General features: G+C 35.4%; 1 protein-coding gene across 1 annotated transcript in view; it reads right to left on the reverse strand.

Annotated features, from left to right (window-relative positions):
• Positions 1 to 26117, reverse strand: part of LOC126811817 (tachykinin-like peptides receptor 86C) — a 99553-nt gene extending 73436 nt beyond the window's left edge. Inside the window, exon 1 of the mRNA XM_050537740.2 lies at positions 25631 to 26117. The gene's annotated coding sequence lies outside the window, so the exon portion shown is untranslated. The remainder of the gene's footprint in view (positions 1 to 25630) is intronic.
• Positions 26118 to 26681: the final 564 nt, after the last annotated feature.

Consider the following 26681-nt stretch of genomic DNA (forward strand, 5'->3'; position numbering starts at 1 on the left):
TCCCTATTCTTTTGCACAAATAGAAAAAAAGCTTTCTGACATGAACAATACTGTTTTAAATGAGAACGGTTATTGGTACATAGTAAACACGTAATACACATAAAAGACGTATATATTGTACGTATATATCTATATTTACATTAGCTTATCTATGTTTATATACTAACAACTTCTATTACTATATTAGAATTGATTAGAAATAAACATTACATCAGTTTTATAAGATGTAACACTGTAGTTCACAAATTTTCTGGCAGTTGGAATTCGAAATAAGACTAGTCCGTTGCGCCTCTGTCCGGGCAAAATTTCCCACATAACTGAAAAGTAGGACGTTAAACCCCATTTCATTTCAGTTCCTTTTCGTACATGGGAATAGTGTTTAATTGGTGGTGGTTTGCCCTCGTTTACACGGTTAGTGTGAACGAAAAAGACCATTTCGATTATGCTACGTTCGATCCATGTCGTGTCATCAGATTTAGGCCTAAGGCAGGTAGGCTACAGCCTCGATCCTGAATTGACTTAAAAATATTGGGGTTTTTTTTGTCTAAGACTGTCTAAGACAATTCAATAAAATACAAATTCTTAGAAATATTATTAGGCACACTAACAGCAGTATAATATGCAAACACCGTAAAAGGAACAAAAAATCCACAAAAAATAACCAATGTCTCTAATTGTTGTGGTCAGATTTAAAGTGCATTATGATTTTACACACCTTTATATTGTTTTTCTAACAAGATTTAAATTCCAAGAATAAGATAACACCGACCTTTAGTTTTATCTACAACAAGCACACGTATAAATTGAAACACATACAGGGTTGGGTCGACATTTTGTGTGCACAATCAGGTTATCTTTGAGTAATGTATTACACAATAACAAAAACGGACCAGAGACCCTTCCGATGATATTTTTTTTTAAAAATGATATCAGATTATAATCTCCTTATAAGAAAATATTGTGCAAAACTCCAAATACTTATTTCAGTCCCCAGATATATTATTGAAGTACACTGAACGTACCTATATTTTTTTATAAGTTCATCCATCGTTAACATAGAAGTACTTGTACTCCATTTACTTTAAACTTGGCTTTTAAGTCTTATATTGCGAATTTTCCGCCTCGTCAAAGTAGTTCCTGCTGTAATCATAAGTGGATCTTGAATATCATGTTAGTATTTTGAGAAAACTATAAAGAAAGTAGATATAACCCTTTTCACAGTAGTATCTTGTTTATTTAAAGATATAATGGAAGGATAATGAAGCTATTACGGGTATTATGTTTTCTACAAGTTGTATCACTGACAACCTTTGTGCTTGAACGATATCGCAGATGTCACTGTCTCGGGGAGACAACTCTTATATCAGTATTACGGATGCAGACTTCTATAAATTTCCCCATGGTGCAGAAATATAGGACGTTAAACCTCAATTCATTTCATTTCACCATTAGGTAATATTAAAAGCTATAATATATGGACGATTGGTCAATTACAGAATAAAAAATGATTGACGCTATAAACTGAGAGGAATGGCAGGAAGGTTAACTTTTAACGTCTCGTTAATTCAGTCCTCGAGTCATTGGTAAGTTTTATTTCTATGGTAATTTGTGCTATCCTAAGGTCAGCGGCGTCAGCGGCGTCTACGTTAACACTTCTTCCAAATATCTTTTACGTGCACTAACAATTCGTAGACAGTGGAACCCCATCTAAACGACTAAACTACGAAATGAAATAGAAAAAAAATCTAAGACAAATATGCAGGCAGTCCTTTCCATTAAGGCTATTTCAAATTCTCCCTAATTCAAACATTTATAACACTTAATGCCCGGCATTCCAGTGGGCTACGAATGCCACAAATCCCCTAGAATCCAAACTTTTTCCGATTCGTACATATCATTATTAAATCGTAGACGGTTCTTGAAGTTTGTGAGTGATTCTTATTTGGTTTGACACATTCGTATTGTTCGTAGCAGTTCGTGGCAGTTCATTGAGAGCGTAGTGTATTCGTAACGGATTTCGATTAATTTCGATTCGCCACCATTCGGGGCGATTCGTAGCGTTCGTGGTCCACGTGAAATCCGGGCTTAAGCAGATGATAACTTTAGTTGTTGAAAATCAACAGTGATTGTTTGTCTCATTAACAGTGTGTATATAAATTTAAAGTCAATTGGTTAATAACTTTATTGTAGCCTCTAGAGCGTCCGCGTTATTTTTCAATTCATCAAGGGGGATACCTCCTCCCACTGTAATTGTCGAAAATCTTCATCAACGGGATTCTTCTTCCCGTGGACATAAACAGTAAGTTTAAATTCCAAGTCAATCTACTGATAACGTTAGCCTCTAGAGCGTCCACAAGGACTAGTGTGACGACAATTCACGATAGATGTGGGCGTTTATCAATTGCAGTATTATGCCTGACTACAAAAGTTAATAATATTTTATTTAAATCCTGCACCAAAATCAATCAAGTTATTTATTGCATTTTACACTTTTATGATATTTAATACCTATTTTAGGAGCTCTAAATTTGGCACACGAATAATTGAATTCAAAATCTTTGAAAACTAGATGTATTATTTCTGGAACGTATAACCATCACTTTCGGTGTTGGCTAATCATTCGATCACGGAGCTGTCATAATTCATCATTAAAAACCTTTTAAATCATCAACTCTTAATCTCTTCTTACTATTTATCAATGCAGCACAGATCGGATTGCCGCGGATTAAGTTATTGAGTTAGAGATGGTTTTTGTTACGTTACTGACGCGTTAACAATACTGTCGGTTGAAAACGGTCGATGGAGCTTAACGAGCGCATGAAACCATTTGAATGAGTAAACTATGGAGGCTGAACAACATGTATTCAAATTTAACGCGAAGGTCTGAAGAAAGCCAGCCCGGCGAAAAACTGGCTTGCCGGCGACATGCGACTTACAAAACACGTAAGTGACCGATAAGCCATTGCGACGAAAACCAAGACGATAAAGTATGTGTTTTTGGCTACTTTTCCCGTGTACTAACTTAACAGCAAGTGACATCATGTCTGCATATCTGTACCCACACAGTATTATTTATTTCATGGTTCCTTCTGTAACACTAATATATTTTAGTATACTCTATACGATCATACGGTCTGTCATTGAGTCAGTGGCGTGGTTTCGATTTCCGCTTGTGAGTGACAAGGAGTGAGGTAGCTTGTCCAGCCTCGTGGATTTTCTCCGAGTCCTCCGCTTTCCCCTACTGCAAAAGAGAGCTACGCGCGAGCGAATTACTGAAATAAGAATGATGAATATGTTAGTCCAGAAATGATCTTGTTTCTGTCGTGTGGACGTTTAACCCCGATCTCCGTTCTATACGGACGTGTTCAGCCACCATATAGTAAACGAACTATACTAGTACACCTGTTACTGATTTGACGTGACTTATGTACCCAAAATGTATCGGGCATGCTTATGTTATATTTTATGCAGAGGTTATCCAATACAGATCGATTACCGACATGCGAACATTTCCAGTAGAAAAATAAATATCGTGTACCACCTGAATTACCCGTAAAAGATGCATAGCTTTGAACAACCAACATCAAAATCTTTAAAAGCATTGTCAAAAATCATTGTGTCAAAATAATAGTCTATTTCAAGGCTGTCTGCAACGCAAGCAGCAATGATAAATAAATGTTTAAAAAAATCTATAAATACTAGCGTCAACGATTTTTGCAGAAACATGTACACTTTCCGGTTAATGATCACTTTGTGAAGAGCGGTGTACTATTTTTTTTCAAGAAGCATTGATAAAGATATACCCAAAAATACCCTTTAATAATTTAGAAACAAAACGGGCAGATTAACCTCAGTCATGTTAAGTTAATTTGCTGTGTCTGCAGGAGACTAATTAATAACATTGTTTATACAATTAATAAAAACAAGTATAACAGTCTATGCACAACAATCATGTAATAGGCCGATCGACGTGTCTAGTGTCTAGAATTTTGACTTAAAGGTTCGGTCAACCTAATAAATATACAAATTATGAACATAATTACGATCTGTATGGCAACTACGAAAGCCATTCTACGTCCAGTCAACAATCCAATGTCAAAATGGATTGACCTCAAATTGGAAGACGTACAGACTGTCGTTTATCTTCTACGCAGCAATGCCGGCTTCTGAAATTCAGATCCAAGTTAAGAGTATGATTGCTAGTTCACACAGTTATAATCTTTAGTTGCAATCTTGCATATAAATTCTAAATTTAACAATGCTTAACTCAAAGACTCGACAGATCACATTTCCCTTTAGAAAGCACTGTTATGGTTTATTTCAATTATCGAAAAATCAATATTCTACAATAACATTGATATAAATGTTGAAAAAAATGTTGGAACGCAGTCTGTTATTTAGGGCATGTCATGACCGGAAATCTGCCTGACATTTGTACGTCTTAAACTTTTGTCTTGGTTCTGTCGTTTTCTGATATAAACACATGCCTGTACGTAGCCACTCTTAAACCTATATAAAACCAACAAACATTATATTAATGTCTTCTGCTTAAATCCCAAAACCAGTTTCACAATCATGCCTGCGACAAAATGATCAGTCATTAACGATGCAAATCTGGCTGTTGTTTCGAAGATCATATCCGCGAGAAATTGTATTGGTTAAATTACTGTCTAACTTATATAATTTTTAGGGAAGCTGGGTATATTCATCAAGTAAAACCTGGGGAGAGTTTTTGTGTGTCTGAACAACAAATATGATAGTAATTTTTGAAAAAGTAGGGTAACCCCTCCGAAGACCCCTGATTCCATACTCTGAGAAACTCATTGTTCATATTGATGATATATCACTAATGCTATATATTTTCGTTGTTAGACAGACGCCCAAATAAAATTGGTTCGAATTTGTTCTCCTCACCAATCAAAATAATACATCAGGTTAAACCGATTCAATACTTACTTCATTCTGATCTAATTCAAAGATTTTTATCATCTAAAATTGGCTTAATCTTTCGAATCGTATGTAGCTTCTTCCATCACTAATTAAAATACAACATCGGTGTCCAGGATCATACTCAAATCTCAAGTGTTTGTTGCTATAGCTCAGGGTAATACAGTCCAAAATATGTGTTAAAACTATTGTATATTAGGCATAAAGCGAGTTACAAGTTTGTGTAATTATTGTTCATTTGGGTTCAATCAATTTCATAGCATCGATCACAGATCAACCCATTTCAAAGTTAAATTGTACAGCCCTGGTCCATGACCACCCATTTCATCGGGTGAAGTAAGATTGGCAGCCTAGTCCTAGATCAACCCAAAGTTAAGTTTTACAGCCCTGGTGGCAGATCAGCCCAATTTATAGGACGGGTCAAGTTAAACAGTCCTGTTTACAGATCAACCCAATTCATAGGATGGATTTAGATTTACAGTCCCATCAACCCTTTTCATAGGGTGAGTTTAGCTTTACAGCCCTGGTCCTAGATCAACTCATTTCATAAGGTGAGTTCAGTTTAACAGACCCACCCATAGGTGAGTTAAGGTTTACAGCCCTGGCCCTAGATCCACCCATAGGTGAGTTAAGTTTTACAGCCCTGGCCCTAGATCCACCCATAGGTGAGTTGAGTTTTACAGCCCTGGCCCTAGATCCACCTATAGGTGAGTTAAGTTTTACAGTCGTAATCAAATATTAACCCTTTTCATATGTTGAGTTATATACGTTGACGGAATTCGTCTTAGATCATCTCGTTTCATACTTTGTTTTGATTTAAATCAAAAGGGCTTCTATAATATTTACAGGTGTCTTTCATTCAGATCTTGCTCAACGCTATTTCATCGTACTGATTCGGGAAATCCGCTATGTTCAAGAACTGATAAGCGTCGATTGCAAGGTCATGATCGGACAATCATGTATTATTTCAGCACACAGTCCAATATCAAATTATATTTCTCAGATAACAGTTAATCGGCAATATTATAAGAAATCTACAAATTGCATATCTAAAAAAATGAAATGACGCGCATTAAAATAAACTAGTGCATATACTAGAGACGGCCTTATCATTACCGCAGGTTTATAAATATTTATGTTTGTGCCTGGGGTCTACAGATTACAGTTTCTCTGAAGGAGAAAGAAAATAAAAGTTACAATATATCATTAAAGAATGTAATCAACACAAGGTTATCTATATAAAGAGAGTCACATTTTAGTCGAGTGTACATTTCACCTAACACCTTTCCTTCAAATCATCCAATATTAAATTCTAATTTTAAAATCAACAAAAATAATCGTATAGGAATTTGAATATTTTTTAAATTGAATCATATACATTACGTGATATTGAACGCGTTCTTGATTTGGGAAACGTGATTAAATTTGTGTATATAGCTCAAAAATAAAATCTCGTTATTTTACCCCAAAAGAAAGTTACCACAGAAATTGGATAATTTGGTTAAGTATTTTCAACCCCGATAGTTTAAATAAATAAAACAGGTTAAATGTCAAGACATTAGTTCCGGTCAATGTGAAGTTAATAATGTCCTGCTGCTGGATGACGATAAACGTCAGACATATTACCATGCGGATTAATATAAACAGGAAGTGCAAAGTTCATAGTAAATAATGACCCGAAAGTTCGGCGTTTCAGAGTACACCATATAAAATAATGAAATCGTATTTTAATTCTATTTAAGACAACGGTATTAGTAATAAATCGTAATTCGCCAGAATAGCAGTTAGCCGTGTACAATCATAGTTCGACCTATTATGCTTTACATTATGATTTTGAGGAATTTTAATAATTGTGTGTAAGAGATCCTTAGAAATGAAAAAATACCAGATGTTATCCATGCAGTCCGCCCCACCCCCAATTGTTATGATCTAACCCGATCCAACCCATACATAACAGGCCTTATGACGTACAGTGTACGCGCCAGATCGCTTGACCACCCAATCCAACATAGTAATGAAATACAAATTATTCTGACGTTGTCAAGTATAAAAGTTTATTTACATCTGGACCCGGTTTCACGAAACATTCTCAGACTTAAGTTAAGAATTTACTCAACTTTCATTCACTGTTTATGAGAAATGTGTTTGATCCAGAAACACAAAACTTTGTACATAGTTTCTCATTGATGTATTTGATACATAAAAACAACAAAAGTTTTTATACAGCGCTATATTTTAGTTAAAATGAGACGAACAATTTTGAGTAAATTCTTAAAAATGTCTTGTGAAATCGGGGCCTGCTATTATCAAAATAAATATACGGCTGTAATATACATGAATGAACGATAGAGTGAATAGATTGGCGCGTTTCTCTACTTCATAATATAAATGAATTTGTGATGGACGATAAAGAGCAAGTGAGATACGTCACGTAATGTTGGGTTTAATCTGTCGAATGATTTAATTTTATCAAATGGTAAACAAATTCTACTATATTTCTCTTCCTGGTCTGTTTAGAATAACCAGTCATAATCTTCAGAGATCATATCACATCTATTTAGATAACATGTAAAATTAACTGAATGTCCCAAATGATATCGCTGATCTAACCAGGGGCGTGTCCCGGAATTTGAGCAGCAGGGGGTTCAAGTTGGAGACAACGTCAAGTTTGGCGGGGGGAATTTGAAAAGTTCAGAAGCTTTGAAACAATATTTCTTTTCATTTAGGTGCATACATGTATATGATTACTGTGGGGTGAGCTAAAATGGCGTTATTTATATGAATTTTCTTTCTTTTATAGAGAGATCACACAACAGACAGATTTGATAGTGAAATTGTTGGATCTTCGCTAGTGTAGGCTAACCATTAAAAACCTGAACGAAATATATTAAAATCAAATTTTAATTTGACTGGTTAAGGATTCAATATGTTGCGCCGCTGGGCCTTTTGGGTTCCGAGATTCTTAATTTACCCATTTAACGTCCACTTGACACAAACTAGGTCATTTCGGGACTAACACATGTTTGAATTTTATTTCAATAATTTGCTTGCGCAGTGGGAGGAAACCGGGGGACCGAGAGAAACCCCATGCAGTTGGACTGGCGATCCACGCCAGTTTACTCAATACAGCACACACGTACTAACCATTCGGCCAACCCCCCCCCCCCACACTCACAAATAAAAAAATGAGCACCCGGATAAACGTAACTACAGCGATGAATTTAAAGATATAATTATTCTGACACTGCCTGACCAAAATGTTTATTTCATACCTATCCGACGAAAACGGGTGGTTTGTATTTTTTCGAAAAGATATCACAAAGCTTTGGATAGCCTTACGGGACGATCTGTTTGTAAAATTTTAACAGATGAGACAGCTTGAGATTGTTTCATTAATGTGAGCACGATGATTACAAACATCGTGTATACAAAGAATGGGGAATACAGAAGATATATAAAAAATATTGCCGATGGAAATTTGAATTATAGATCGACTAAATGAATGTATGAACATTTCAGGCCTAAAAAAAGACCTGCAATTGGGAGATTTAGCTCTTGCATAATGTATGGTTAAGGTACATTATTGCACCATTACATATTTATTTCAATAGAAGCCATGAAGAAGTAGAAGCTTTATTGCATAAAAACCTTACAAAGTTATGTGCATATACGAATAAAAAACTGTACACAGAACAACCCCCCCCACACACACACACACCAACACACGCACATTCATAATTATAGGAACACATTACAATTAAAATATACTTACGTGTAGTGAATTACATTGTAATGTCAAAACATATCTAATCTCTGTGATTTTGAAGGATTGCTTATCACAATGTCATTGCGATTCTAGCTACTAGTTGGCTAAAAAGAATAAGACTTCGCTTATCAAAGTGGCTATCGTAATGAATCACGGTTTAAGTGCCTTGAAAATATGCAAATTAACCAGATAAGAACACGGAACCGATAAGATATATTAAAGATTATGCATTTACGTTGCCCGAGCGTCCACAGACATGTTTGTGTATTTATACTTTTGGGGGCATTTTATATCGTATCAAGAGTAACACCCCATTAAACATACATTATGCAAGAGCCTGAAATGTTATCTAAATTATTAATTAGACATTAATGAACTTATCCAGACCACAATCAACTCTCGATGGTATCGCTAGCGATGCGATGTTTATTGGATTACGTTCCAATTTGCTGTTCGTCGACTTTTATTCATAATTAAATCAAAAAAGTGGATAATCGAGACTATGTTTTTTTTTATCCCCCCGACTTTAGTAATGATGATCGAGACTAGCCCCAATATTCAGTCGCTTGTAATTCGGTTCATAGTGGATCAATTCGAATGACATTTTCAGCAAATTCTCTTTACAGTATCTAGTTTTTAACTATTAGAGTGAGAACTGTCAGCTCTTTATCTAATCTCCTATAATGTATCTTTAAGAGTTTAACAGAAATGATTAAAATTTGATGAGCTTTTCGTTCTTCCTTGTGCTAACATTTATTATACAAAACACGTACCGGTAATCAAATGTTCGAGATGGGCATCGATTTTAAGTCACTAGTGTGATAACTTCATCCGAGAGAGGGAGGGGGGGGGGGGTATGACAAAAAATGTGGGATCTTTTTCAGGGTCGTATATTCTCTTGATAAATTACAAATCATAGATAGTATTTGTGTTAAAATTGAAAATCACGTCACTACATAAAATATAACTGTTAACACACGAATGGGTCAAAGGTTACATCATTTAAATCATGCCATATTCAGAGTTGTCAACTCTCGTATGATATACAAGATTATATAAGTACACCTTATCTATAGAGAGGTAGCACTAATAATATATAGTTTATAACTCACATATATCACATATCTACACTTAAACGATATATCTCAAATAAACACCATCGTTTGGTATTATATGAATACACTTATATCTGTTCATAAAATACTTGAATTTTTATATAATTTCATTCCAATTAAAAAGGTGTTAAATTTGCGCTTTAGGTCCAATTTTGAAGGTTAATCTGATCTTAAACTGTCGAAAACACGCACATTGGTAAAATAAATATGTTCCGTTTGTCCTCATAATTTGTAGCCTCGGTCGCAGTGGTTCAATTAGATTTTCTGCTGTGAGAGACCAAGTGTAAAAGACTATAAAATTTTTGGACAAGGAACTGGGGACCAACCGCTACTGAAATTGTTGTTTGTGTTGTCATTCTTGGTTGCGACGCTCTTCGAAAAAAGCCTAGCCTCCACCAATCCATACGAGCGACATGGAACTTGGAATGTTTGTTCCTTGGACAATTTCGCACCGATTGGCGTACTTCCTGGTCCATACTACACTAGTACTGCATCAACAAATTTCAATGGTTGTTTTACTTTCTATGGAAGCACACCTTTAATGCTGTTTTTCATCTTAGAGCTTATTTTATATTTTGTATAACCTGATTGGTCTATTTATTCTTGTATTGAAAATAACTACCAGACAGCAATGCTATAAAAGGCTTAAAGACGATATCAGTAAATCTTAATATTTTAAACTCTGTCGTAAGGCATTAAGATTGTTTTTCTTTATGATCGTAATAGCTCCAATTGTTTTTGACATTTCAAATTACTGGTATCTCTACCTTTATCTAAATGATTATTTCCATTATCTAGAAAAATATATAAGGCTATTGTTTTAAAGGATAAGATGGAGGGAGGGGGGCAGTTAATCAGTGAATGACAAGATAAAGTCGGACTTCCCAGCAATTTTTTTCTCTCTCACAGGGGTACAGTCAGTGTATCAGAGATATAGATTATCAATTGGACTTTCATCGGGCCATTAGCAACATGTTTAATAAAAATCATAACCCCCAAAAGACGAGATATGATCATGTGGACGTTCCAGATTGGGATAACCATAAAGATACAAGGACGTCAATACTCTGTAAAGATTCCCCACGAGAAACCTGGATCATTCTGGTAGATACAGATTATACAATCTATTATTACTAAACAGGAATCTTGAAAAAAAATCTAAGCCCCACCCTCCTCCGCTTTCCACACACTTTATCCCATATTTTTAAAGATATTAAACTCTTTCAATCCAGAACTTGAAGCTCTTGAAGCAATGTTCGTGTTAAATTTGAAAAGTATGATATACGTGTACATAATGAATTAATTTTTAGAGTGGTTTTAATTCTCTACATCAGATAGAGAAATCAACGAGTAAACAATACCACTAGAATTTAATACTACAGTTTGAATTTGTGCATACATCATTCAGAATTTAAGTACCTGCATATAGGTCCAGCTAATTGGGGTGTAAGATGAATTGATGAACCCGTGTCTTAACATGGTATAATTTTATATTCGGATAACAACTTATATAATGATAATACCACTTGTGCATACATCATCCGGAATATAAGGACCTGTCTGTAGGTCCAGCTAACTGGGGTTTGAGAAGAATTGAAGAACCAATATCTTCTTGGTATAATTCTATATTCTGATAACAACTTATATAACGATAATACTTATTATGTTTTACAAAAAATATCTGAGGCTAGGAAACCGTATTCTGCTCCAACCGGGCTTATTAAGGAATAGTATCTAAGATATCTGAGACTTATCATTCCATAAGTCCTTTCTGCCTGCCCGTGGTTAGTCGAATAAAATGTGCAATCCTTCCTCTAATATTACATGGCTTTCAGTCCCTAAAATAAATTATGTTTTGACCTGCACAATATTTCATAACTGACAAAGGCGGTATCTAATAGTAAGTACAGAAGAACCACATCAGAATTAAACAAAAACCCAAAAGACAAACGTGTGGGCAAGCCTGATGGCGGACGTCATTTTCGATAGAAACGGGGTTCAACGTCACACCCCCACCCCCACCCCCCCACACACACACCCCCCCACACACACACATTTCTAGTAATTGCATTATTCTAGTGCATGTGATGACAAGAAATCTCAATGATAGAACATCAAAGAAACGCTTTGAGAATTTTAAATAAAAGAGGCAAAATGGAGTCATCGATAGGGTTTAAATCACTATCGGGAATACGAGTAGTAATCCGCTCCTCATTGACTTCAATATTAAATCCATGCCTGTCATTCTTGGACCTATAATATTTTTTATCATTCTGATTATCTTAATCTTTATAACCAAAGATTCCAACATGTCACTACCATATGATAAAATATTGAAGGATGTTGAGAATCATAATTTTTTGCTACGCCCGGTCAAAAGAATGTACATTGCGTTTGAAATAGTGATCTTAATATAGTTAAATGACGAAGTGCTTGTGAATTGAATATGTTAAACGGAGTAACTTCTGGTATGTTACTTTTAATTGAAGGGTATTTAAGAACTTCATAACCGAAAGTCCGTTATTTTTGTTTCTTTTCTTGATAACAGCGGCACCTGTGGTACCAGTGTTTACTATCCGTTATCATTGACAGGTGTGCTATGTCATAAATATATCGGAAGGTATACCTTAAAGGAGCTAAGTCGCTAATATTTGGGATCTAGAAATAGACACAGATTGAAATGAAATGAAATGGGGTTTAACGTCCAACTGTTGTGCTTCTCTACTGGGCTAATGAAGACGGGCATACGCCATACAGTGTGCTATGAGTTAAATTTTGCCCGGGCAGCGGCACTATCGACTACTCTTATATCGAATTCCAACTGCCAAGGGATCTTTTACGTGCATTCCAATGTATACACGGGACATTGGTTTTTCGTCTCATCCGGACAACTAGACACTGTCCTGTCAGACCCTCCGTTCTGCACCACTGACAAGGGGAAACCACGTTGGAAAATCCAGATGAACCTCCTCGGCCAATGCAGGGATCGAACACCCGACCTCCAGGCTAGCGAGCCAGCGTCTTAACCACCTAGCCACCGTGACTCCCCAGTGGGTCGCAACACATATTATAATGTAATATGAATGCATATAAACTGATTTACATTCAATCGTTTTTGTTTTTACTGTAATTTCTAATCAGATATGTTCGACGAAATACGCCAGAAGTCTCGATCGATTGGCAATCTCTGGCGTCTTGTTATTCCAGTCTACACCGATAGTATTTATTGCGCATGCTCTCCAGATAAGGATATGACGTCACTGTTTGACATGACCAGACATGACTTCGAGTCCATTGTTACAAATGGCGCCGGATATCAGAAGCCCATTTTTCCCGGCAAGATCACAACATCAATGTTGATTGTTGATTTAAATTGACAAATAATTTGTTTTCAATGTCGAAGACTTTGGATGATATTGAGTTAGAGTCTTAGCTACTTTACGGTTTTAGCTACTTTATTATCTAAATGTAAGTTTTCCTAATCTTCTATCAACTGCTCGATTATGAGGAAAGCGGGATTTTGTGGCTTCAAATAATCCCGCGTTGTCATTATTATGCATAAATTCCAAACACTGCCATACATTAAAATTTAACCCTTTAGCTCACTCTGTCTTAATATAAGGATATGTTCAGATTTACATCGAGACCAGTTTGCCAATGACCGATCAAGTGCAGACCAGCCTAACAGTGCCCGTAGTATAAAAGAGGCTCAAGCAACGGAATTAATTCGTTATGCAGTGCTATTACCCTTCATCTGAAGTCAGTACATCGAGTCGATCTTTATCTCCATATCCCACGTCCTTTTATCAATGAAGTTAGTAGAATAATGACTTAAAAGTCATTGATTTTACACAATAGTTAAATATAGTTTTGAAACTTTAGCAAAAAGGATGTAGTTTACAATAGTGTCTACTATCTAAAATGTCACACAATGAAAGCATTTGAATAGAGTTCCGCGATTCCCTTCAATAAACTGTGACCTGTCTATAAAGAAAGAGAGGAAATTAATCAAACCAGCCAACCTTAAAAAACCCAAGATGGTTTCCTGCACTATAATAGATATATGATGTGTAGCAACCGTTGCTTGTTATTGTTTACTTCTATGTAAGCTTTGATGTGAAATAAATATGTAATTGTATTGATCCAATGTGCACGTGTCTTATAACTTCAAAGCCATCAATATGAATGCTGTATTAGGGGTGAGAATGTGAGAGATATGAAAGCGTAAGGGAGCCAATGACTCGTAAAAAAACAATTTCATATATATATTAGATATCAAATCTGACGTAAATGTATTATAAGATAACGTAGTTATTCTGCCTCGCGACGTCAATCAAGCATATTTCAAAGAGGCGATTCTCCCGGGTGGTTATGCTGGAAATCGGTCTGCAGAACAGCAAGTGCACACAAAGTAATATCGTGCACTAAATAAATTTAAAATAAATCAAGCACTTGTTTTTTTCTCATTTGTCAACGGTTGTTCCCGTCGATGGCTAAGTTCAGTATGCATGCAAACAATATTGTGAAGGTTCTATGCACGGGGAGAGATTACATTTATTTATTCATTTAACAACTGACAACACTATTCAGTCTCAACGCCCAGACTAAAACTACCTCTTTCATGTCAAAACGCGCATCGGCTGTTTTCATTAAACCAAAAATTTATGTTGATGTTTACATGTTTTTAAAAGTTCGCTTAGTGAATTCCTTATTAAGCTGTTTTTACCTTGGCTGGGATGTTCGGAAAAGAAAATATTTGAGAATGGTTTTACAATTAATGTAGTTGATGGCTAATAATAAGATTGTGTCGAATTTTGGAAAGGTCAATCTTCAACTAATTATTGAGTTTTGGTTCAGCTAACATGGTTGACTTTAATTACAAGTAGCCATGAACTGGGTACTAGGACCAAATTTGTTGATGTGACAAATTTATAAGGTTTCATGGAATTTTCACAAAATTGCTACTTATGTCCCGTTACTTCTCAAAATGTTAGAACGTTGGACCCGCCCTTAGACTGCCGCGATGTCGCGGTTTGACACTGCACAAGATTTAGCTTGGTAGTTTAATTATGTTAGTGACCATATAGCGACCTAATAATAACAAGTAAAACAGAATTATGTTAATACATAAGAAATGTTGCACCAAATAAAAGATTTTTCAGTTAGCCCCATAGGCACAAGGCCTGACAAAGTTGTACTGGGCTTAAATATTCCTCACTATAACAAGAATACATTTTGGTCATTATTTTTGTTAAATTTAAAGAAGGAAATGGCTATTAGCCTTCTGGTGCATTGAGGTTTAATTATGAACAAAAAAGTGACTAAGGCATATCGCCATGTTTTACACAATACTATTATATATGTTTCCTTTTTATAAGAAGCTGTAGGTTTCCATTATTAGACATACGAGTACGTGTGTGTATGGTTTGTGGGAGATACTAGACTTAACAAGATACCAGCCTTTATCAATCAATGTGACTTAGTTTATTATATAGAAGTGTTGAAATATATTTAACAACATACTAAATATGTTTACTATCAATCAGTTGTCTCATCCGTTTCTTCTGTTAGAATACAGCTGTAGAGTTTTATATATAGTTAACCAACCAACAAGTAACTTTTAATTCAAAGAACTGGGTGGAAGCAACTAGAAATGAAATGGGGTTTAACTTCGTACTTTTCTGTGCTGACTGCAGAGCTAATGAAGACGGATTACTCAATCCAGTATCACTATGCATCAGAACTGCTTTCTGACCTATTCTTATATCTTCTGTATATTACATTGACTGTTCAGATAATCCAGTGCAAATTTTGAACCGGGATGTACGGAACCGCCGTAACTCTGGTGTGGACAACAATTAAAGACTTGTTGTGTGGGGACTATTGAAGTTATAGACCTATTTTAAACAATAAAACGGTTTACTGGAAGGGGTGGGGGTCTTTTCGCTTTACTTTATGTGTCCTATGGGTGCCTTTCACCATTGTTGTATTAGTATTTATGATTATCTCCTTACAACTTGAAACTACTCATATATCGCTAAGCAGCTGCTTGGAAGTAAATTCTTCTCAGACAGCGGTGCTACGTCCAACTTTCAAGGGTTCTTTTACGTGCATTCCCACGCGATCCTCCGTCCTACACCACTGACAAGCGAACTTTTTCGATCAAAACCAGACTTGAACCCCAGACCACCTTTCGCGACCAACACCGGACTTCAGAGTTAGTGAGTCTGTGCCTTATTCACTGAGGCACCTCGACTCTCATGTGAACTATAGAGAAGGTAAGATGAAGTTAAGGGTGGATGCATCCATGGGTGATATATAGAAGAACAAGTTGTCTAGCAAGTGCGCCTTGGATCAAATGATCTGTCATTGGGTCATTAAGTGGTGTGGTTTCGAACCCAAACTGGTAAGCGACAAGGGTAGCTTTCCTCCTACTGGTAAAGACCCCTACACGCAAGTGAAATATTGAAATAAAATTGTACCAAATGGATTTCACGAAATGGCCTAGATTGTGTCGAGCAGACGTTGCCGTTCTCTCTCTCCTCGCTTTTCGAAATGTTAACATCCTGTGCAGACTATGTATACAATGTCAATACTAGTCTCTATTAGTAAAGAGTATGATTAGTTCTCCATTTTATGACATAAAGCCGCACATTAATTCAGTGGATGTATTATGTCCGCGTTCAATTACTGCATCTTCATGATGTTATGTCTGAGATTCTATACCTGACATTTTGATTGCTTTATTGTCAGTGTAACCACCATTACAAGTGTGAAGGGTGTGATATATGAGGGTGATTAGCGACGAATCTGGGATCATGTTAAATGAGGGTATTATGTAGTTTTCAACATAGTTAATTACAATGGAATAAGTGTCCTTGTAGTCAATCTTAGAATCCATTACTGGAAATATATTGCACCCGTTTAATAGACAATGCAATCAAGGAACACACAACATTATACCAATAAAAATGGCAAAGTAAGTGGCACAGCTCGTCTCAAGTATTTAAAACCCAAACTGACGAAGATTGAGAATAAATCGAATGCCAAGATGAATTACGAAAATATCAGCTACATGAACCTGCCACGTATCATCTCTCTCTCTCTCTCTCTCTCTCCTCACACACACACACACAGATCAGCCAGTACTACCAGTGTTCCGGAAAGATTATGCTAGCTCTTGTCCCAATAAAATATAGAATGCATTGCCCAACAAATAGTGTATTAAAGGCAGGGCCGGTTGGTAGAAAATGCGGTGTCCAATTTGGTAGACCCGAAGTTACAGGATATGAATACATTGCAGGATATGAATAAATTTAACTAGATCTATATTCTTTCATATTTAAGGCCAGCTATGCTTTACTTCACAATTAGTAATTGATTAATACATGTATAAAGTATTAATAGGAGTTTCAGGCTGCCATTGAAATTTGTAAATTGGTGAGCTGCGGGGCCCAATTTGTGAAAATCGGTCAAATGTTCCAAAAACCGGCCCTGATTAAAGGATAGCAAATCTACATTCAGAGAGATAAAACACAAGATCAACAACATTACACCGGGCTCAAGTATAATAGACAGAAATAAATAGAAATGGTGTGCGAGCTGAATTGGGGGAGCTGAATTTTATTAGATCAATTTTAAATCCAGTTCTATCGACCCCCGGTGTATTCACAATAACCATAAGGTACTTTTTATACAGATTACATATAAACTAACATTTCAAATTAATTTTGTCCACTAATAACATTTTGACGTCGCTGATGTTACCAATGTAGAAGTGCAAGTAACGTTCATTAACTATATGAACTCATCAAAGAACACACGGTACCAGGTGTTCAAGAAACAGTAGGCACGTCATGCTAACATGGAACCTTAAAGATGCATTATGTAACAGCTAAATCTGCCTACTGAGAGTATTTACTTTGGCTACAAATGTTATATAAACTATTAATTAGACATTTATTCAGATGACAAGTCCATTATCAACTCGCTAGATCATCGGATGAATGGGATATTAAATCGATTTGACCACCCGCGCCATATTTCGTTTATTATCATGGCATTGGTATTTGACAATCAGCTATTTTGACTGCAAGGTTCAATTCAGTTTGCATTATCTATTTTCAACTACATAGCGAGAACGGTCAGCTCTTTACCCAAATCTTACCTAATGCATCTTTCACAATTCGTCGAAACTGCATTTTTATTGCATTATATCTAGAGAAATATATGGCTACCCATTAGACGTAATGGAGAATCTGATGATTTTGATGTGTTAGTACAAGTCCCAATGGGATAAGATACTTAACGGTCGTAATACCTATTACTAGTAATTCATGTTTACACGATTCCCAATAGAATTTATTAATTAGCATCTTGATTGATAAATACCGTTATGAATAATTGTGTATTGCCAATTACATGATTCATTTCACATTAAAGCTCTTTAATATAATTACAGATGTCAAATTTATAAATATTGTTCGTTTAAAGCCAATTTATTTTACAAATATACTTGAGTTGTAATGTCAGGGTTATATCTGGAAGTAAAGATCTATATTTTGTTTCTAAATCTAGGTTTGCTTAATTATAATCTATCTTTAAAATGTCAATACTCTTATCATATGTCAATAAACGGTCAATATTCTAAAGAAAGTGTCTGTATTCAGGCCATACCAATTTGATTTTAACCATTCGGTGTTCTCCTTCATTTCTTTCTGTAACATTTGTTTTTGGGGTATTTCTTGTGTGTAATAATAGTATTCCCCACTCCTCTCCATTAGCAAACCCTAATTCATAGGTTATTTTTGCTTAAAAATTAATAATTAGTCAAGATATGTTGCCTTTTCATCTAATCCAAATTTTCTGCGAAGATAATAAATCGGTCACCACATTATAAGATTTATTCTACCCATATTAGATGGACATTAGTAAACCAAGAAATAATGACAACCCTTTTTAAATTTTAATTTCAAAAATTTTATAACATGCAAATGAATACCTGTCCTTACTCTTCAATGGTTTCACCAACGAACCTGACGAACTAAAGCTCAAATTGACGTGGACTCATCAATATTATTTATTGAAACAAGTTAAGAATTTGATTAGATATGCCACGTTATTATTGTAGATTGCCAATTATAAACCTAAGTGACAATCTAATTAAAACAAAAGTAAAGTGTATAAGAAATGTTTGTACTCTGTAATATAGGAAGCGTCAACATGTACACACTTACGTACAGAGAGAGAGAGAGAGAGCGCGAGCGAGAGAGAGAGGTGGAGGGGGTAACGTCCACTCGACACAAACTAGGTCATTCCGGGATTAATATATGGTTGAGTTTTATTTCATTAATTCGCTTGCGCGTAGGGGTCTTTAGCAGTAAGGAGAAACCGAAGAAAACCCACGAGGTTGAACAGGTGACCCTACTCCTTGTCACGTACAAGCGGAGAATCGAAATCCTGCTACTTGACTCAATGAAAGACCTTATGATGCAACGCACATGCGTTAACCATTAGGCCACCTACCCCCCGTACACTTGCAGATTGTGACCCCTATAATTGAAAACAATATTACAAACTACACATAATATATTTTTATGATCTCTGTTTCGTTCAAGAAGTAAGGATGTAGTGGTTCTAATTATCTTTCAGTAACAATTAGAATATATCAAGAAATGTATTAACTTATTTAACCACCAATTCATTCATATCGAACAAGCCAAATGGTTGATTTCTTTTTAAGATTTAATATAGAACACTGTCACATGGTCAATGATTGAGGGCTTAAGAGTTAGAACAAAACTAGGAAATACTTCACAGTTATTGAACTTTTTTAGCCACCTAAGGATTAGTGCACGTGTTCTCTTGATTGACTCATTATCATCATTATCCAGGCTATGTTTCTGGCTTCATAATGAAAAGGAAGAGAGTCATGTGATCGATATGAAGAAATCTGATTGAAGGAAAACGTTTAATTTTATCTTGAATGGCCTGATGTCTATATTTAGGGTCATATTAACTTCATGCCGTGGTGGTCCAGACGGTCTCGGGTTCGCTCCAGATGTTGGCCGAGAGACTTTCTGGAGATATTCCGGCATGGTTTCCTATTGTGGGCAGCGTAGGAGGCGGCGGGGGAGGGGGCAAGGGACAGGGTCTAGTCGTTCGGATAGGATAAAAAAAAGAAGGTCCCGTGTACACTTTGACGTGAACGTAAAAGAAACCTTAACAGTTGGAAATGGAAATAAGAGTAGGCCGTAGCGCCGCTGTCCGGGCAAAATAACCCGCATAGCACATTGCATGGCATATGCCCGTCATTTCATTTCATTCCATTTCATATTAACTTGACCGGGCTACTCCAATTTTCATTATTTGTGGAGAATGTGGAATGCTGTAGGCATCAATGCGTTTCGTGTATACTAATTAAACATTCTACTATTGGAGTATGGCCCAAGAATGTCGTCCATTTACCATGCCGTTAACATGGGTAGCTAAGGTCAAATATCTGCACGCCATAAAAACTATAAACATGAAGAAGGTGTTGGAAAATATTTACTTTCCTTTTAATTGTTGACATTACTTTTATAGCTTAAGGTATAACCAAGATATCTGCAGTGCAGAAATTAAGTCAAGCCTTGTCCTAATTTGAACACAATTCGAACCCATTGCCATAACAATATACAGCATAACAATACGTGATATCTAAAATAAAAATATAATTTATTCACGATAAAATGATTCCAACATGTTCTGATTAACATGCAAACAATACATCATAATAAATATCAAACAACATTTCCTTCTTTGAAATGTTTATTTTCTACACAGTCTACAAGACTAAAATTAATAGCGCAAATCGAACGCTCTTTTGATTGCACACTGGAACGATATCCTATTTTTTATTTTTTTTTTAATAAAATGTGTTTCATGTTGATTGTGTTTTATACGGGAATATAACAACACGGTTAAGTGTTTTTACAACTGCCTTAAAAACTACATGTATTTAAAGCTTTGAATTATAAAGGCTTTGTGGATATTTGTTGAATGTATAAAACCTATAACCACAACGTGACCGTGTTCATTTTCATAAAAAATATTTACATGATCATGATCTGAAATATAAATATGAAGTGTTTTATTTCTCTCATTTGTTCCGTATTTGATCCTTTAAAATCATAAACACGATATAAGATCTGTATACATTCCCTGTGTCTGTTTCTCCCCTTCCATCTGTTACAAGCGGTCGTTATCTGAGAAATCGTTAATACGTTAGCTACGAATCGTTAATCAAACCAGGTAGGTAAGATGACGGTAGTAAAAAATCCTTCTAATGACCCCCTGTATCATCCCCTATAAATATTTAGGTGCAATTTTACCGCATAAATGTAGGGACTATTATTATTATACTAGAAGCACTTAGATTAGTTCTCAAATAGAGCGAGCTGTGCGCTGCCATTCTACACGACTAACTGTGGTCCATGTCTGTGACGTCACCTTTGGTCCTATTATAGAAAGTATTAATTGTTTGAGAAATGATAGTTAAAGATATATTATGGGAGATTAGATAAAGAGCTGGCAGTTCTCACTATAATAGTTAAAAACAAGATAATGTAAAGGGAATTTGCTGAAAATTTCAGTCAAATTGACCCACTCGGAACCGAGAATTTAGCGATTGAATTTTCGGCCTAGCCTCGGTTATCATTACTAAAGTCGATACGATAAAAAACATAGTCTCGATTATACATTTCATGATTAAATCATGAATGGAAGTTGATCAGCAAATCGGAACCTACATGTAATCCAAGAAATATCACAGGCTGGCGATGACATCGAGAGTTGATTATGGTCTGGATAACTTAATTAATGTCTAATTAATAATTTAGATAACATTTCAGGCCTAAAGAAAGACCTGCAATTAGCAGATTTAAATCCCCAGTCGTTAGAAACATGGAAAAAACAGTATTTTCAGTATAATTATTTATGAATTGTTATCAATATTCATACGACTGGAAACCTGTCTACGCAGCATTCAGTAGCAGGCGAATGTCCTTAGAGAGTACTTCCATCTCATTGTTTGGCTTTAATTATTAAAGGTTTAAACCACCACAAGAAAAATAATTCTAGTAATTTGTTCTTTATAATACCAACTTAAATTGGATGTTCTGCTCACAATCTACTATTATTGTGATAATTTGAATTCGTCAATTTCATTTTCTGCCCCCTTACTTGAACATTAGGGCAGTAATTGTTTTAAACCTAAAGTTTTATCATCTTTTCTTAACCATATTGATTCCTTGGGCCTGCTTTGCTTAACAGTAGGGCGTTAAATCCCATTTTCTTTCATTTTATGCTTTGCCTATCAATTTGACAACAAAATTATTGCCATATAAGCGATAATGTTATTTAGATAACGAAAATGAATCAACCTATTTACGGTACATTTTATATCATATTTCAATTAATTACAAAGTACAATTGCTGGCTAAAAGCACTCGTGGGATACCACATGTTTATCAGCTTTAAATATCACAATCTGGGTTAATTTATACTAATAGAAAGCAAACCACCCAAATAACACAATATGCCCCCTTAAAATCGATTCTCATAATATAAAATTCCACATTCTCCAACTTAACGGAGCTAAGTCTCTAACTCAATATCATCAAAAATCTTCAACATTGAAAACACGATTTATTTGTCAAATTACATCAACATTCATGTTGTGATCTTACCGGAAAAAGATGGGCTTTTGATATCCAATATTTAAGACAAAATAAACATTTTACCATTGGTACACGAATCGTGTACCATAATGCGCTTCAGCCCCAGTTGTATCAAGAGACTCGAGGGACGAGGCTAGACACATTGCACCATATCAAACGGCGTATGTTGACTGGAATAACCAGACGCTAGAAATTTGCACTCGCTTGAGACTGCTGGCTTATTTCGCCGAACATAACTGATTTGAAATTGGAGTAAAAACGGAAACCATTGAATGCAAATCAGTTTATATACATTCATATTACAGTATTGTATGCGTTGCGACCCACTTTTGTCAATTTCTAGGTCCAAAATGTTAGCGATTTAGCTCCTTTAAATGTTTGGTGAATTTCCTAAATCCCAATATTACTGATTTTCGTCAAGTGCGACTGAATAATGTGTATTCTAAAATATTAAAGTGTATCTTAAAACAAATTGTCCCGCAGCCGAATATACGGCCACTAGCACATATTTCGTGCGATCTGTGTAAATGAATCTTGCCTTACCTTCCTTCCGTATTTTTCGAAACAACTACAATACATTCCTTAGTCAACGTCTTTCGAAGTGGTCCAATTACAATGTTTTAATTGTAAAAAAAAATAATGCACACAAATAAATTACAATCATATCGGATGCGATGTGAATTAGTGTCCATTGACGGACAATATTCGGATACGGCCAACGAATAATGGGGTCGGGTTAAATGCAAAATCTTAAAAATGGTTTCACATGTACAAACTGCGTGATTTGATGATATATTTAGACTAAAAAACACGTTCAAACTAATTAATCTATCAAAAAATTGCTTCAAATCTCTCAAAACATTGTATTCGCGAGGACATACCACAACAATATAAAAATCTATTTAATGAATCCATATTTATCGCGGAAACATGCCAAGCCGAGGGAGAATTCATTGCATATAGAAAACGAGAGAGAGAGAGAAATGGAGTTTAACGTCCACTCGACACAAACTAGGTCATTTCGGGACTAACATATGGGTTAATTTTATTTCAATAATTCGCCTGCGCGTAGGGGTCTTTAGCAGTGGGAGGAAACCGGAGGACCGGGAGAAAACCCACGAGGTTGGACAGGCGACCCTACTCCTTGTCACGTACAACCGGGGATTCGAAACCACGCCAGTCGACTCAATGACAGACTTTATGATACAGCGCGCGCACGCTAACCATTTAGCCATCCAACCCCTATATATATAGAAAATGAGATTGTCTTTAATCGCTGTCAATTTACCATACATATCTAATGTGATTTTTCTTTCATTTTATAATTGCATGCTGTGGCGTTTTTATGCAATAAACTTACTGTCGAAGCCTAAGTAAATTCCGGGATTATCCCCTGCCCGATTCTTTTTCCACAGTTTAATCTCAGAATGCGCCTTTTCGACGTCTGCTCGTCAACATGATTATCAACATAAACATTAAGAGCTCCCTAAATGCAAAGAAGTCAGACAATCTGTGGGGCAATCTTTGACGTCACTCGAGCAGAGAGCCCTAATGGTTGGGCTCACATTTAGCGACACCCTCTCATTTTTGTACTGTTCGCGCCCCATGGGTGTTTTTCACGAAATCCAGTGTTATTCTAATAAAACTGAGTGTCTCTGCTTCCCAAATATACCAAAATTGCCACACTTTTATTGGAAATAACACTCGATAAATACTTTTGTGGGAATGCATCTTTAAGGACACACTAAGGTTATCATAACGTCAATAATACTAATGGTAATATAGGAGGGTTGGTGTAACCTTTCTTTTTGTCATATCAAAGTCAAATTTATGACATTACTCATTTTGTGAAGTTAGTGAATATTTTGAATAATTTTCTTCTCCTGAGGATAACATTGAAGATGATCACGTTATTATTTCTCTTTAGAAATACTACTCTAGTATCATCTCCACGCTTCATATCAGGTTTTGTTTTCTTTGTGTTTATCAGGCGTTACCTGGTTTTTAAACTCATGACACATATTTAACAGTTCGTTAGCTTTTAGAGGGTAAGAACTTAAGTATCAAATTTTAAACCCTATCAGCATGGAAAGGTGACCTTCAATTTAAATGGTACAAACTGAAGACGTATTCATTTATTCATTATTTTTCCGCTTCAAATATAAACCTACTTTAAAAATAATTTACAAGTAATGACATCTATTTAAATTCAAAGTGTTTGAAACAGGATAATGAATCTATATATTGCTAACAAAAATTCAAACTTTTCCACAAATCTCAATACAACCAAGATACAGACTTTATCCATTTGACATATCTGTACTTACAGATATTTAGTTATATATATATATATACAGATTTAAACAAATCCCTTTAAATATCTACATCTCTGGGAGGGACAAAACATAAAAACAATTAAAGTCTGTACCAACCAAAATAATTTGTCATAAATCAGCTTTTAATCATATTCATTGTCCAAGATAAGGATATTAATTTAGAAACTATAACTCTGGTACTAACAATCTTCTTGAATAATGCCCATTGTGTATCTATATCATTTCAATTCTTTAAAATGACATCTAGAAGCACGGTTTATCCATATATACCTTGTGTTGTGTTTTGTTATGAATATCTCTATCATGTCACTTACTGTAAACAAACGAGATTTTTTTGTAGCCAACCAATTTAATAATTAGTTTTTTCAAACGTTGTATCATGTTTTAACTCCGTGCAAAGGCTGGACGTGGCTTTTTTCAAAATATTAACATTATTGCTGCTTTAAGTATTGTCAAGAAAATTCGAATTAAACGTTTCAAGTTAATCGTTTAAAATTAACCTTTTAAAATTAGAAAGATACGCCACAATAGTGTTTAGTAATTTTTGATGCTTAAAAGCTCTTTATTAAAAACAAAAAGCCACGGGCGTAATTATTTTGGGATGTGGGAGTGTGTTTTGATACTATACAAATGGAGTATACACATATACATCCTATTATTTATACAATAGTAATGGATAGACTGGATTGTAAGATAAAAAGAAAGAATGAATGAATGAATAAATAAATAATCATTATACGTACTTACCTTGTCACTCCCAACTGTATATGAGTTATTAATGATATGTATCCTTATATACTTTACGTATAATCTGTGTATTAAAAGGTGGACACACACTATGAAAAACCGTCTAGTTACAGAAGTGGTTAGCTGAACACTAATAGTTTCATACACTCCACATAAAGATGTTCTAGATGTTAACGATATACTACTATCTATACGATAATATATACAATGTAAGTATGTATACACAGTATATATAAAAACCACCAAACTACACCGCTTTATGAGCCAACGTAGGGCAGAATCCAGCTAGGTCACCGCTTCATCCCATAGAGTCATAAATAAAAACGATTTAAAGCCCACATGCAATGTCCACAATGTATTATCATAACTCATTAACTATCCTGGTCAACACTGAACCTGTTTAGTGGTGCTAATTAATAACTCCGATGAGTACCTCTGGGACTCTTATAACAACTTCTCTGTTTATGAATAGATTAAACATATAATAACAACACGTCGATTAATATCAAGTAGCAAAGATCTGCTTAAAATGCAGGTCATGCTCAACCATGGTGGGTAATTGAACTGCGTTCAGACAAATTACATCTGTTGACAAAATATCACCGTCTATGAATAATGATATTATAATAGTGGCATTTGTAATAACGCACCTGGATAATACGGGTTTCATCCGGACGTCAATGACCTTGTCAAGAACCTAGCTTCGAATATGATCGCAACATCTGGAAATCGTGATTTCTAGTGGAGTGGTTTGAAATTTTGAAAATCGTATTTTGGCACCTCAAGAATAATGGAACAATTCCTTACTATAAATCGTTGGATTGATTTCCTTCACGTAGTCTGTATTCCCAACTATTAAAGAATTCACAGAAGTGCGTAATGTTATGTTATTTCCGTTTATACGCAGATTGCTTCATAACCTAATATAGTCCGCTACTCCGGTAGGCGCTGTCGTGCCTTTATATATTATTCTATTTCGCCACGTGTCTCAACTTTCTATGATGTGGTATCGGTCCTCGTTACAGAACTTGTTAACCTTAAGTATGCATGC

The sequence above is a fragment of the Patella vulgata genome, chromosome 2 (assembly GCF_932274485.2).
Source record: "Patella vulgata chromosome 2, xgPatVulg1.2, whole genome shotgun sequence".
NCBI classification, from domain to species: domain Eukaryota; kingdom Metazoa; phylum Mollusca; class Gastropoda; family Patellidae; genus Patella; species Patella vulgata.